This window comes from Ochotona curzoniae, unplaced genomic scaffold, assembly GCF_017591425.1.
Source record: "Ochotona curzoniae isolate NIBS_2020 unplaced genomic scaffold, NIBS_Ocur_1.0 contig_3498, whole genome shotgun sequence".
Classification (NCBI taxonomy): Eukaryota; Metazoa; Chordata; class Mammalia; order Lagomorpha; family Ochotonidae; genus Ochotona; species Ochotona curzoniae.
Window position 1 is genome coordinate 37,538,256 of NW_024465885.1, and position 13,022 is coordinate 37,551,277.

The window sequence follows — 13,022 nt, forward strand, 5'->3', positions numbered from 1 at the left end:
TGTTCTTTCTTTAACAACTCTTTCCAAGTTCCTGTGAGTTGAAGAAGAACCTAGAATCACAGAGTTTAAAACAAAACATGGGGGCTGGCCCTGTAGCCTAATGATTAAAGTCCTTGCCTTGCAGCTTCAGGACCCCATATGGGTGCCAGTTAATATCCTGGCCCTGCTTCCCATTCAGCTCCCTGCTTGTAGCCAGGGAAAGCAACAGAAAATAGCCCATAGCTTTGGGACTTTGCAACTGTGTGGGAGACCCAGAAGAGACTCCTCGCTCCTGGCTTCAGCTGGGCTCAATTCTGCACCTGCCATCAGTTGGGGAGTGAATCATTAGACAGAAGATCTTCCTTTATATCTCTCCTCCTCTCTGTATATCTGACTTTCCAATAAAAAAATAAATGCATTTTTTTTAAAGGTGATGATGTGGTCACATAGGTCAAGGCTTGACTTGCACATAGTCTTGACTATTTAATTGGCAAAGCTTGACCCGGGTCCCCTTGACCTCCCAGTCACTTCATGTTTTGGTGCTTGCTGGATCTGCCAATCTCTTCAGACCCGAGTCGTGAAATCAGTAGGACACTAAAATCAGTTCACACATTATGAACATTGACATTCCTCCTCATCCACTGTTGGAATATCTGTCTAGAATCTTGTAACTGAAATCCAACAAACCCAGAGATCACCTGTTTGATTCCCCTGTGAAAGCAGGTACATTTGCAACATTATTTGAGACAGCCATATAGCTTCTGCTTCCTTATTTTCTAATATTGGGAGTAAGCTGCAGAAAATGCTTCTCTAGAATTTTTGTGCTGTTAGATTGAGATGAAATGTGCTTTCACTTTATTCTTGTGTTTCGTTACTGAAGTGGTAGTGCTCAGTACAAAAACAGACTGCTTTCATCCACAACACACTCCTTCACAACTGTTGAAAGATATCACATGTTGTCTTGGACTCCTTCTCAAACTGAAACATCCGATTTTTCTATACTGTCCCACATAGGATATGGTTGTCTGATCCCTCATGATGATGAACTGTGGATGCAATTCCTTTTGCCAAATGACTTTATTTTTTTCATCCACTCAGAGAATACTGAAGGATCATCTATCAAGCTGAGCTATATTTTTAAAAAGAGCATGTAAATAAGGAAATATATTAAAGGGCATGTGATTGTACAAATCATGAAGAGTAGCAGAACAAGGAGATAGACTGTGTCTGTGGGTATGGGATCGGAGACTTGCTTGCTCTTGTACATAGAGTTATCGGGTAGGTCTCACTGGTGGGGCTATGTTGAGGCAAGTGCAGGGAGAGGATAGTACTAACACAGGAGTAAGTGATGTTTCAAGAGCAACAAGAGAGCTCTTTGAGGGAATGAAAGAGAGTGGCAAGAGGAAGGTTAGGCAGGATGCTTTGGGCTGAACCGTGTGCCCTCAAAACTCGGACATTGAAGCCCAAACCCTCAGCACTCCAGAATGGGACCATAAACTTGAAAGCAATGAATCAGCATGAATTCATGAGTGTGGGCCTTCAGCCTGCTTAACTGATGTCCTCACAGACAGAAGAGACTAGCATTCGGATTTGCACAGCAGAAGGACCATGGAAAGGCCCAGGGAAAGTATGGTTGGTAATCCACGTGGGAAAGATAAGACTTCAGAGCAAAGTCACCATGCTAGCACCTTCATCATGCCTCTGGAATTGTCAGAAAATAAATTTCCATTGTATAAGCCATTGAGACTGTGGTAGTTTGTTATGGCATTTCTGGGAAAGTGACACAGAAGTGAAAAGAGACAAAGTATAGGGCCTTGAACATGATCACATACAGTACTTTGAACAAAATGGAACCCAGTGCAGTGTTTTAAGTAGACTAAGAGTGTGGTTTAGTTGATACTTTCGAAGAATGACTCCTGTAATGAAGGTTGGTAACATTGGGTGTGGGTGAATCAACCTAAAGGTTAAGATACTAGCTAGGATACACACATCCTACTACTTCGCTCTGATTCCCGATTCCAACTTTATTCTTAAACAGATGGCTCAAGTTCGTGCAACCCACATGAGAGATCTGAATTAAGATTCTGACTCCAGGCATTGGTCCCATTCCTGGCCATTTCATGCTTTTGGAGAGTGAGCGGGCAGATCAAAGATCTCTCTGTATCTGCTTCACTCCTTCCCTTCCCTCACTGGCCCTCAAATACAGACATGCAGATTTTTATTTTAAAAGACAAAAAGAAAATTCATAGGATGGCAAGGGTCAAAGAAGAAAAAAATATATAAGACACCATTGGAGAAATGTGGGAGGTGTCTAAAACAAATTTTGGGATATATTTTGAAGTTAGAGCCAAATGGGTTTTCTGATGAACTGGAAATGAGGTGTGAAGGAATGTTTTCAAGAATGACACAAGGCTTTTAGCTATAGGGGCTGGGGAAGACAGAGTTAGCAGAGAGATGGGGGAATACTGTAAGAAAGCTGATTTTTAAAGATGCTGTTTGGCACTTTAGGTGCTGACTAGCACATGATTAAGGGAAATTATTAAAATAAAACTTTAGGTAATGTTCAGTGAGATCACTCGGGTATAATGACAGAAAACAAGGATTGAGTGCAGCACACCTAAACACTTTTTGAGATGAACATAGACTAGCAAAGCAAACAGAGAAGGCTCAGCAAGTGATATGGGAAGAGAAGAAGCAGTTGTTACCAAGATGCCAAAGTAACAAAGTGTTAAGCAGGACCAGCTTTGTGGCATAAAGGATCATACCGCTCTCAGGATTGGCAGCATCCCATATGAACACTGGTTAAGTCCCGGCTGCCCCACTAAGGATCCAGTTCTCTGTTAGTGTGCCTGGTGAAGCACTGGAATATGGCTCCTGAAGCCACTGGGCTCTTCCAGCCAATGGTGCAAGCCTTCTGGATTTGGTGTGCTCCAACCCTGGCTGTTGCAGCTGTTTGAGGGAATGAGCCATGATGACATGGAAGACCTCTCTATGTCTCTTCCTCTGTCTCTAACTTATGCCTTTAAAGAAATTAAATCTTAATAAAAATGAGGGGTTTCAGAGGAATGAATGAATACTGCAAATAGACCAAATATAAGGATCCGATAGATTTAGTAATGGAAAAATCAGTGGTGACATGAACAAAGGTTGATGTAAGGATAGAGGTCCCACTGGAGAGGATTCTAGAGAAGTTGGGGCGAAGAATTTGTTGTCAGCAATTAATCTTTTTGAAGACAAGTGCTGCAAAAGAGACAAATAGTGTAGTTGTAGCTAAAAGAGAATGTCAGGAAAGGATTATTTATATATTTATCTGCATTTTGAGAACTTTGTTGTCTGGCATATCCTTTAGTACCACATGTCATAGTAATTAGTGAGGTTAACCTCTGATAACTTGCTGATGCATTTAAAATATTGAATTTTTGAATACTAAAATGTTACCCATAAAACATGGTTTACAGATGTACTATTGTCCTTGAGCTTCTTTATCCGTGGGGTCATCCATTGGTCACAGCCATTCTGGATGGTCTCTGGCTGCACAGTGACTGAAGTAACACTGTGCAACACTTCACCACTGTGTATGTCCCAGCAGTCACTGACCGGGGCAGACAAGTCTGAACATTACCCATGCACTCTCATAATAACAAATGTGTGTTCTCGACTTTCCTTAAGACACAGCACGCGACATTAGGGAAAAGACATAAAACTTTAAATTAGAAGCAAGGGCAGTTATATATATATATTAAAAACAACAGTCCTTATTAAAAACTCGTGCAATTTTAAATCTAGCCTGAATCTCCTTTACTGGGGCAAAGCAAATTTTCAAGGTGATTATTTATCTTGCATTATTAATACAATAAAAATTAATTTTTCTTGACGGAATTAGATTAAAGCAGTAGATTCTGTATTAAAAATGTTTATTATGGCATAAACCTCACCTGTTTCTTAAAAAGAAATTAAAGATAACTTGAATGAATATGCCAAACTTACAAGGCCTGCATTTTTTGCTTTAGATAATATGCCCTCAAATTAAAATGCAATTCCCACCCAGCAATAAAGTTTTCAGCTCTGGATTATCTATCACTGTATTGTGAATAGCAGGAAACCATTTATACTGCCTAGAATATTGAGCCCAACAATGCCTTAAAAAGTGCATTGGTTTCAGGGATTTGGTGTTGCAGATTAGGCCACTGCCTGTGATGTCAGCATCCCATATGGTCTCAGGGTTAAGTTCTGGCTGTATCACTCCCAGCCTACCTCTTTACTAATGTGCCTGGGAAAGCAATGGAGTGTGGCCCAAATGCTTGGACCCCTGCATCCATGTGAGAGACCTGGAAGCAACTGCTGGCTTCTAGCTGCAGCCTGGCCCAATCCTGGCTGTTGCGATTATTTTGGGAATGAATCAGTGGATAGAATATCTGTCTCTACATTTAATGAAGACTGTCATTTTTAATATGGCTTCACTATGATATATTCATCCAGCATAGAAAGTTATATCAATGCTAGAAGTGCAGATTCTCAATTTACTTCCAGACATATCACGAACATTTTCACATTTGTCAAGTACAATTTTAAGAGAAAGAACATACTATAGAACAATTCTATGTAAAAGAAAATGATTTAGTAACAAGAAAAAACTGAATAAGAAGGAGAAAGAACAACTACTGGAGCAATGTCCTAGGTAGATAAAAGGGAACAGTGCATGGTGTGCACATGGAGAAATTGGTCTTGGCAGTACATGGAGCTCCATTGGGAAAACCCCCGGGGCAAGTGAGAGCCAGATGGGCACTGGGCGACTGTGCCTCACCAAGGAAAAATAACTAACCATGGAAAAAAGGGGATCCTAAGAAGCCGAGAGCAAACTGTCATCATATGCATTCTTTGTGCAAACTTGTTGGGAGGAGCACAAGAAAACCACCCGGATGCTTCCATCAATTTCTCAGAATTTTCGAAGAAGTGCTCAGAGAAGTGGAAGACCATGTCTGCTAAGGAGAAAGGAAAATCTGAAGACATGACAAAGGCGAAGGAGGCTCGTTATGAGAGAGAAATGAAAACCTATATCCTTCCTAAAGGGGAGACAAAAAAGAAGTTTAAGGATCCCAATGCACCCAAGAGACCTCCTTCGGCCTTTTTCTTGTTCTGTTCTGAGTATCGTCCCAACATCAAAGGGGAGCACCCTGGCCTCTCCATTGGTGATGTTGCAGAGAAGCTGGGAGAGATGTTGAATAACACTTCCGAGAAGAAGGCTGCCAAGCTGAAGAAGCACGAGAAGGATATTGCTGCATACCGAGCTACAGGAAAACCTGATGCAGCCAAAAAGGGAGTTGTCAAGGCTGAAAAGAGCAAGAAAATGAAGGAAGAGGAGGAAGATGAAGAGGATGAAGAAGAAGAAGAAGAAGATGATGAATAAGTTGGTTCTCACACAGTTGTTTTTCTTGTCTATAAAGCATTTACACCCTCCCCCCCCCCCCATACAACTCACTCCTTTTAAAGGAAAGAAAATGAAAATGTAAGGCTGTGTCAGATTTGTTTTTAAACTGTACAGTATCTTTTTTTGTATAGTTAACACACTACCAAATGTGTCTAGATAGTCCTGTCCTGGTGGTATTTTCAATAGCCACTGACCTTGCCTGGTACAGTATCGGGGCTGTAAATTGGCATGAAAATGTAAAGCAGGTTCTTGTTTATGTACAGCACAAATTAGTTCGATATGGGGATGGTAGTTTTTCATCTTCAGTTGTCTCTGATGCAGCTTAAACAAAATAATTGTTGTTCTGTTACCTGAATTCCACTCTGTAATTGCAAAATCAAGCTGCAGCTGTTTTGTTGACATTCTGAATGCTTCTGAGTAAATACAATTTTTTATTAAAAAAAGAAATTCGTCTTAAATAGAGCAATATTTATAGCTATATTGCTTTATAGTTGCTACTAGTCACATGTGATTAAGTTTGATTATAGATAAAATATTTTAAGATTTAAATCCTCGGTTTCATACCCATGTTTTAGATTTTTGAACCATGATTTATTTATTAATTCGAAGAGCAGAGTGACAGAGTGTGAAAGCACAAATACACGCACACACACAGAGATACAGACACAGAGAGAATTTCCACACAGGGGTTCACTCCTCCCAGATGGCTACAACAGTTAGATTGGAATAAGCTGAGGCCAGGAGACATGAACTACGAGTCAGTCTAACCTATGGGTGGTCAGGACTCAAATACTTGGCCCATCTTCTACTGCCTTGCGAGGTTTGGCAACAGGAAGCTGGATTTGAAGCAGAGTAGATGGTCCCTTTATGGCTGAGGGACCATGGATTTTTCACAAGGTGCAAAGAAATGATGTTAGGAACCGAGGAGAGCAAATAAAGTATAGATTGGAACTATTGTAAGGGGACGGGTGATTAGTGTTGGGCTGGGAATCCAGGGCTTCTGGGATGACTAACACAGAATGGGTAAAGGGCAGGATGAGGTTCGCCATGCTAGCTGAAACCGACACAGTCAGCAGAAACATAATGCAAACCACAGGTAATGTTAAACTTTTCATAACCTTACTAAAAATAAAACAAGTACGTACTTTAATAATATAGTTTATATTATTATGCAAGTGATTATTTCAATACTTTTTCAGTATAAAATACATAGATGAGATATCTACATCCTGTTTTTTTTTTCAGCACTTTATCTTCCAATTGTGTGCATTGAGTAGTTAAAACACAACTCACTTCAGGTACATTTCAAGTGTTCAATAGCCACGTGGCAGCAGACAGTGCAGGGCTAGATGAAGATGGGGAGGCTGTAAGTGTTGAATGGTGCCTATGCAGCACCTCTTCTGAATACATACTATAATGAATTCAGTCTTAAATAAGCCAGCTATGATTATACGTAATTGCATGCTTATCTAATCCAATCTAGCTTGTCCATAATAGTATCACAGGAGTCTTGGTCATATTCTCTGTTAAGGTCCAAAAACGCCCATGTCAACCACATTGATCTAAGAGAGGGTCACGGGGCATGCATTTGCTGATTACTCTGTGCCAGTTTCAGCTCCTCTCTGGACGCCATTTCTGCTTCCTATGTTCTCATCTCAGTCATTTAAGGGTATGTTCCAATAAGTTTACTCTCCTTTCTGTGAAAGCAATGTTTTGGTTAATTATGACTAAATGTGTGGTGTTGTTTTTTTTTCCAGATCTCTGCTAGTTATAGTTACTGACTTTGGAGGAGAGATGAAGATGTAACAGTGTAAACAGTCGCTTGCCCTCTTGGTTCTGGCAAAGCTGTACTTGATTTATGGTACCTGCATTTATGATTCCAGAGCATTACCAACAAGAAGGAGTATGCATTTTGTAGAAAACCACATGAGAAAAAGATGACCAGTCTGCCTTCCCCGAGAACTTGAAACCAAACTGCCAAAGGAGGTCAGTGGAGGACAATGTCCGGATTAAAATGCACCAGGAAAATCAATGAAGGGCATGGTAAAGACAGAGACAACCAAGGATTCCCTAGCTATCTCTCAGAAACACCACCAGGAAGTAGACTGGGGACAAACTTCAGTGGGTGCTTCCATATCTGTGTATTGATAGGCACAGAGTGGGAAATAGCCCGATATTTTAACACACAGTACACAGGACTTTGCAGTCATCACCAAGTGTGGGTAATAGGGTTGACAACCAGAATAAGAAACACAGAGTAGATCTTTTTCAAAAGAAAATGACCTGAGAATATGCTATTGCTTGCTCCCCCTGGACAAGATTAAAAATCTTCCTGCTGCAGACTGATAATTTGAGTAGCCTCATAGCTGTAAGAACTCTTAGTCAGTGCCCAAGGCCTTGGGGCAAAGTTTTTAAAATGGGTATTCTCACATCACTGTTATACGTTGGAACACGGAATAAGGTCATGGGTCTTCATGAGACATTCTACACTCTTCCTTTTTTATTCCCAGTCTTGCACTGGTTTTATACATTTCTGTGCACTATCCTATACTTTGAGGAGACAAATGGGAAAGGAAGCCCACATTATGTGACTCAGAAATTTACAACTTAACCCTGGGTCTGTAATTTCCCTGTGGTGACTCTGTAGGGATGATCTAAGCTTGGTTTCTATCTTCTCAGGTGTGAGAACAACAGAGCCCACTTCCTGAGTTTGCTATGGAGCTGAGAACTGGCATCTGCTTGGTGCTCAGCACATTACATATGCTTCATAAATGACTTTGGTGCTGAAACCATGGACTGGGGTTAGAAAAGATTTTGTATTTAGTTTGAATGGTTATTATACACGACTGCAAAAAAAAAAAAAGACTGTGATGCAAGAATTGACTGAATCTTTGTGAACTCTGGGGTAAAAGGCAAGGATGTGAAGGAATATTGTCAGCAAAGGCCGAATGTGTTTATTAACAGAGGGACTAGATGTTCAGCAAATTTAGGGCATGGGTGGCATTGTGGAACAACAGATAGTGCTTCCTCTCGAAGCTTCTACCATCCTATATCAGAGTGCCAGTTCAAGTTCCTGTTACTATAGCTCTCCGGTATGCTGTGGATAATGGCCCCAAGCTCGAAGCAGACGAAACTATATATGACAAAGCAAGTGTGATATAGATTGACTTCCATGTAAAACAGACTCAGGTGAAGAACTTTAACAACGATGAAACAGCAGCAGAAGAATTTCAAATTGGCTGGGAACTGGGCCCCTATGATGCCAACCCTACTCAAACCACTGCTTAGGGAAGAAGAGTCTCAAAGTCTAAATTCACATCTGTACTTCGGCTTCCCCAACTCCACCCTTCATGACTCAGGGAAAGGGCACACCTTATCTCACCTCAGCTCCTCCCCATAATAGTTGTTTTGGAATATTTAATATGTCGCTGAAGATTGTGGGTTGTCTGGATATTCTGAGCTAATTTAGACATCCAGCTATAGCTATCTCCTCACAGATAACATAGTTACTCTGCACTCCTGTAAAATCTGGCTATTTCCAGGTCTTCAAGATCCTAGAAGATGTTCCCGTAGGGGCTGCATCACATTTGGTTCTTAGATGTATGGTGACAGTGTGGATATAAGTTTCTTTCTTCCTCTTCAAAAACTGTACATCTTTATCCTTGATCTTCGTTTACTGACTCAAGCAATGCGGCTAAACATAAACAAATAGGAGCATGAAACTCCACATACCAAAGCAACTACGTAAATTGGGCATACTTACAGTCTTAGATTATCTTCTCTCATCCACCACTGTGTTAGTGAAGAAACAAGAGAGCCCAGGGTACTGCCTCTGTGCTCATACATAATTATTCCTAAATTATGAACCTTACCATAAATAATCACAAGTGCAAAAGATAAAGAACAGAACTGTTTCCATTCCCTTGATCCTCTTATGAGGTTGTTTTATTGATTTTTAAAACAGCAACAAAGAGTTTATGGAAGAAGTTATCATGGAACTGGTAAGACACTAAATGTAAGGGGCATAGAAAATAAGAATGAAAGCATACTATGACATTAAAGAACAGCTTTACATTATATAGCTGAAGAATGTGTTCCACAGTTACTCCAGAACCGTGTGGTAGTGCATTCTCTCCATCACCATGCTCGTTTAGAGCCCTCTCCTCACCACCACCAAGGGAAGTCTGATCTTGGTGAAAGGACTAGTAAATGTCCTGATGATACACAGGGTATAGAAGCTAGTGAAATTATCACTGTTGGTGACATATGTATTTAAAAGTAGTAATGTATACTGAAAATTGTGCAGTGCTCTTTGTTGGTTCAGTGAAAGTTCTAGAATTGAGTTAGAACGATAGGACTGTGTTTACAACTTGTGCTATTATTACAATTAAGCCTTGCTTTTAAAAATTGTTATTATTTTTTCATGATACAGTTTGGTGGGTACATGGATTGTCTCCTCCTTTTCTTCCCTTCCTTTTTCCCCCTCTCACCACTTCCAACCATAATATTATCAGAGCAATACAGTAACAGTTACAAGGTTAACATTCTGCTATTTAAGTGTATGACGGCATTGCAGATACAACGGTAGAAAATCTAATATTAAATTGTCAAGGAATCTTTAATTGTTTCACTGGGAGCCCTCCTTTTATTCAGGAGTACAGATGCCTACTGCAACATATCTACACTGCCCCGTATGCTAGTCTCCATTATAAAGTTCATCAACAAGAGTATTTGTATATATGTATTTACCTATGTATCTATTTGTTTTGTATTTTGCGTGAACGTTACCTTATATCAGATAGAAGATGTAGTAATTGTCTTTTTGGGACTGAAAGCCTTATGTTTTAAATGTTTCATAATTAGTTTTTTCTTTCCTGTTTTGTTTTGTTGTTGTTTTTGCATTGTTTTCCTTTGGCTTATTTTGAATACTCTGGGTCTTCTGTGATTCCATATGGATTTTAGGCTTTTGGGCTTTTTTTTTTCTAATTCTGTAAATAATGACATTGGTATTTTGGCAGGGATTGAATTGAGTTTGTCAATGGCTTTAGCTAGAATAGGCATTAGAATGACATTAATTTTCCTCATCTGTGAGCAAGTATTATCTTCCTTTATAGATGTATATCCTTAGTGACTTCTCCTGTAGTATCTTATAGTTATCATTGTACAATTCTTTCTCTGATTAGATTTATTTCTAAATAATTGATTTTTTATGGTTATTAGGAATTGAATTTCCGTTTTGATTTCTGTTTTGAGGGGCAAGTACATGATTAGCATATAAAATTCTATTTCATATGTTTCTTTTGCAACCTGTGAATTTACTGAATAGCTTTATCAGTTCTAATTTTTTTTTTGTGGAGTGTTTAGGGTTTTCCATGAACAGTATTGTGTCATTTGCAAGCATGATTATTTTGATTGCCTTCTCTCCATTATTGTTGTTCTTTATTTCTTTCAATTTCTCAATTGTCCTTGCTAAAACTCCCAGTACTATGATGAGTGGTGAAAGTGGACAGTTTCTTCTTGTTCTAGATCTGAGGGAAGATGATTTAAAATTTTCCCTATTCAGTGATATTGGCTGTTGGTCTAGAATATATACCCATATAATTTTGAAGTATTTTCCTTCTATACCTAATTTTTTGAGAGTTTTTATCACCAAAGGATGTTGAGTCTCATCAAATGCTTTCTCTATAAATATTGATGATTATTTGTTCTTTTCTTTGTTCTATTGATGTGATTCTTGATGTCAATATATTGATTTGTGAATGTTGAACCATCTCTGGGATAAATTGCATCTCTGGGATTAATTCCACTTGACCATGATGTGTGATCTTTTGGGTTTAATGCTGGGTTCAGTTTGCTACTATTTTGTTGTGAATTTTTGCAGTTAGGTTCATCAAGGATATTGACTTTTAGTTTTCATTTTGTGATATGTCTGTTTTCTTTTGATTTCAGAGTGATGCTGGCTTCATAGAGTTTTTTTTTTTTTGCAAGATTCCATTCTTTTTCAAAATCTTGGATTAGTTTCAAAATAATTGGAGTTACTCCCTCCTTGAATTGGATTGTGATAGCCAGGGACTCATACCTGGTGCTAACTGAAAAAAAGGGGCTGCCCCATTGTCTTACTGGGAAGCCCGAGTGATGTAGGTGCTTGTGGTACCAACAGCTTTGGCCCTAGGACTGTGTGATGTAGAAGAGACCTTTCTCAGGTTCTGCCAGGGGAATATTACTGGGACTTATAAAACCAGAAGTCTTTTCAAGCACTGGAGTAGTTGACCAACATGTAGGAATATGGAAGATTTTGCAAAGGTCTACAAGAGATTCTGTAAAGGCAGTAATGGGTCCAGAAAGGTGGGATATAGGTAAACTCTTCTCTAGGCCATACTCAGTAATTCCAGTGGTTTGAAGGAACTGATTGTTACAGTACTGGTTTTGATTATTATGGTATAGGTGCTGATTTCTACAGTATTGATGTTACAGGGCAGAGTGGAGTTGTGGGGAGGTGGGGGTAGTCATCTGTCTGAAGCAGAGGGATACAGATAGAACGCTCTTGGAACCATACGTGACTGCAAGTCACTCTAAAGATCATACTACCAGCAGCCCCAATTCCACAGGCACAGATGAAACTGCTCCAAGTTCTCACATAGCATGTGAAGGTGTTGCCAGGGTGTTGCCCATGTTTTATAGCACTGAGAGCTAGGAGGGGCAGTGGGAGGTTCCTCAGATCATATCTGGATTTTGCATGGGCTGTTGCTGGTGTTAGTCTCAAGAAGTTGAGAACTCCTGTAGATCAGGTAAAACGAGAGAGGCTCTGGAGCCTATCCTGCAACTCCAACAACTGCAGGATGCAGGGCGTCTGGTGACTTTTGTAGCCTGGTAGCAGTGGAATTGAATTCAGCTGTGTCATTTAATATAGGTAATTGAGCCTGGAACTGTGGGTGGGGGTGGTAGCAGAGTGAGGGAAATGAAGCAACAGGGCTTTCTGTTTCAATGAAAAGTAGCTGCTTGAACCACAGCCAGCCAGCTCCCCAGAGTTGAAGTTAGTGAGGGACTGTGGAATCATCTCTTTGTAAGGCTGCTGGTGGCAGGTGCACAACAATCTCTTCCTATCTTGGAAAGACTGCTTTCCAGCTGAAAGCCAGCTGTGTAGATCCAGGGTTGGCTGGTAACATGGGGCAGCTGGCCCGCGTCTGCAAGGCTGTTCTCCTTCCTTGCTTTCCTATGGGGTCTCTGCATTGTCCTGTCACTTCTGTGCTGACGGTTTCTATTAGCTCTTCTCCAGGGAACATGGTCTTACCTTTGTTTTTCACATTTGTCTGTATTTGAGGACACATCTTTATCTCTCCCTATTTCATAATTTGTTCTTCCAGCAAGGGATGATTAAATTTCTATAGTCTTATTGTTTGGGGTAATGCACTCACATATCAAAAGTATAATAAATATTTGGAGATCACTAACACAATAAAACTGTTCCAACAATCTGTAAGAAATTCTGCTATGCTTCTGGTAAAAACTAAAAGTAAGAAAATAAACTGATTTATAACGAACTGGAATGTACTGGCTCCTGGTTCTGATGCAAGGGGAGCCCAGACACAGGACTCTGACACCTGCAGGACCCTCT

At 40.0% G+C, this 13,022-nt stretch overlaps 1 pseudogene; it reads left to right on the top strand.

Annotated features, from left to right (window-relative positions):
- The first annotated feature begins 1,888 nt into the window (after nucleotides 1-1,888).
- LOC121156645 lies at nucleotides 1,889-5,423 on the top strand (annotated as a pseudogene).
- Nucleotides 5,424-13,022: the final 7,599 nt, after the last annotated feature.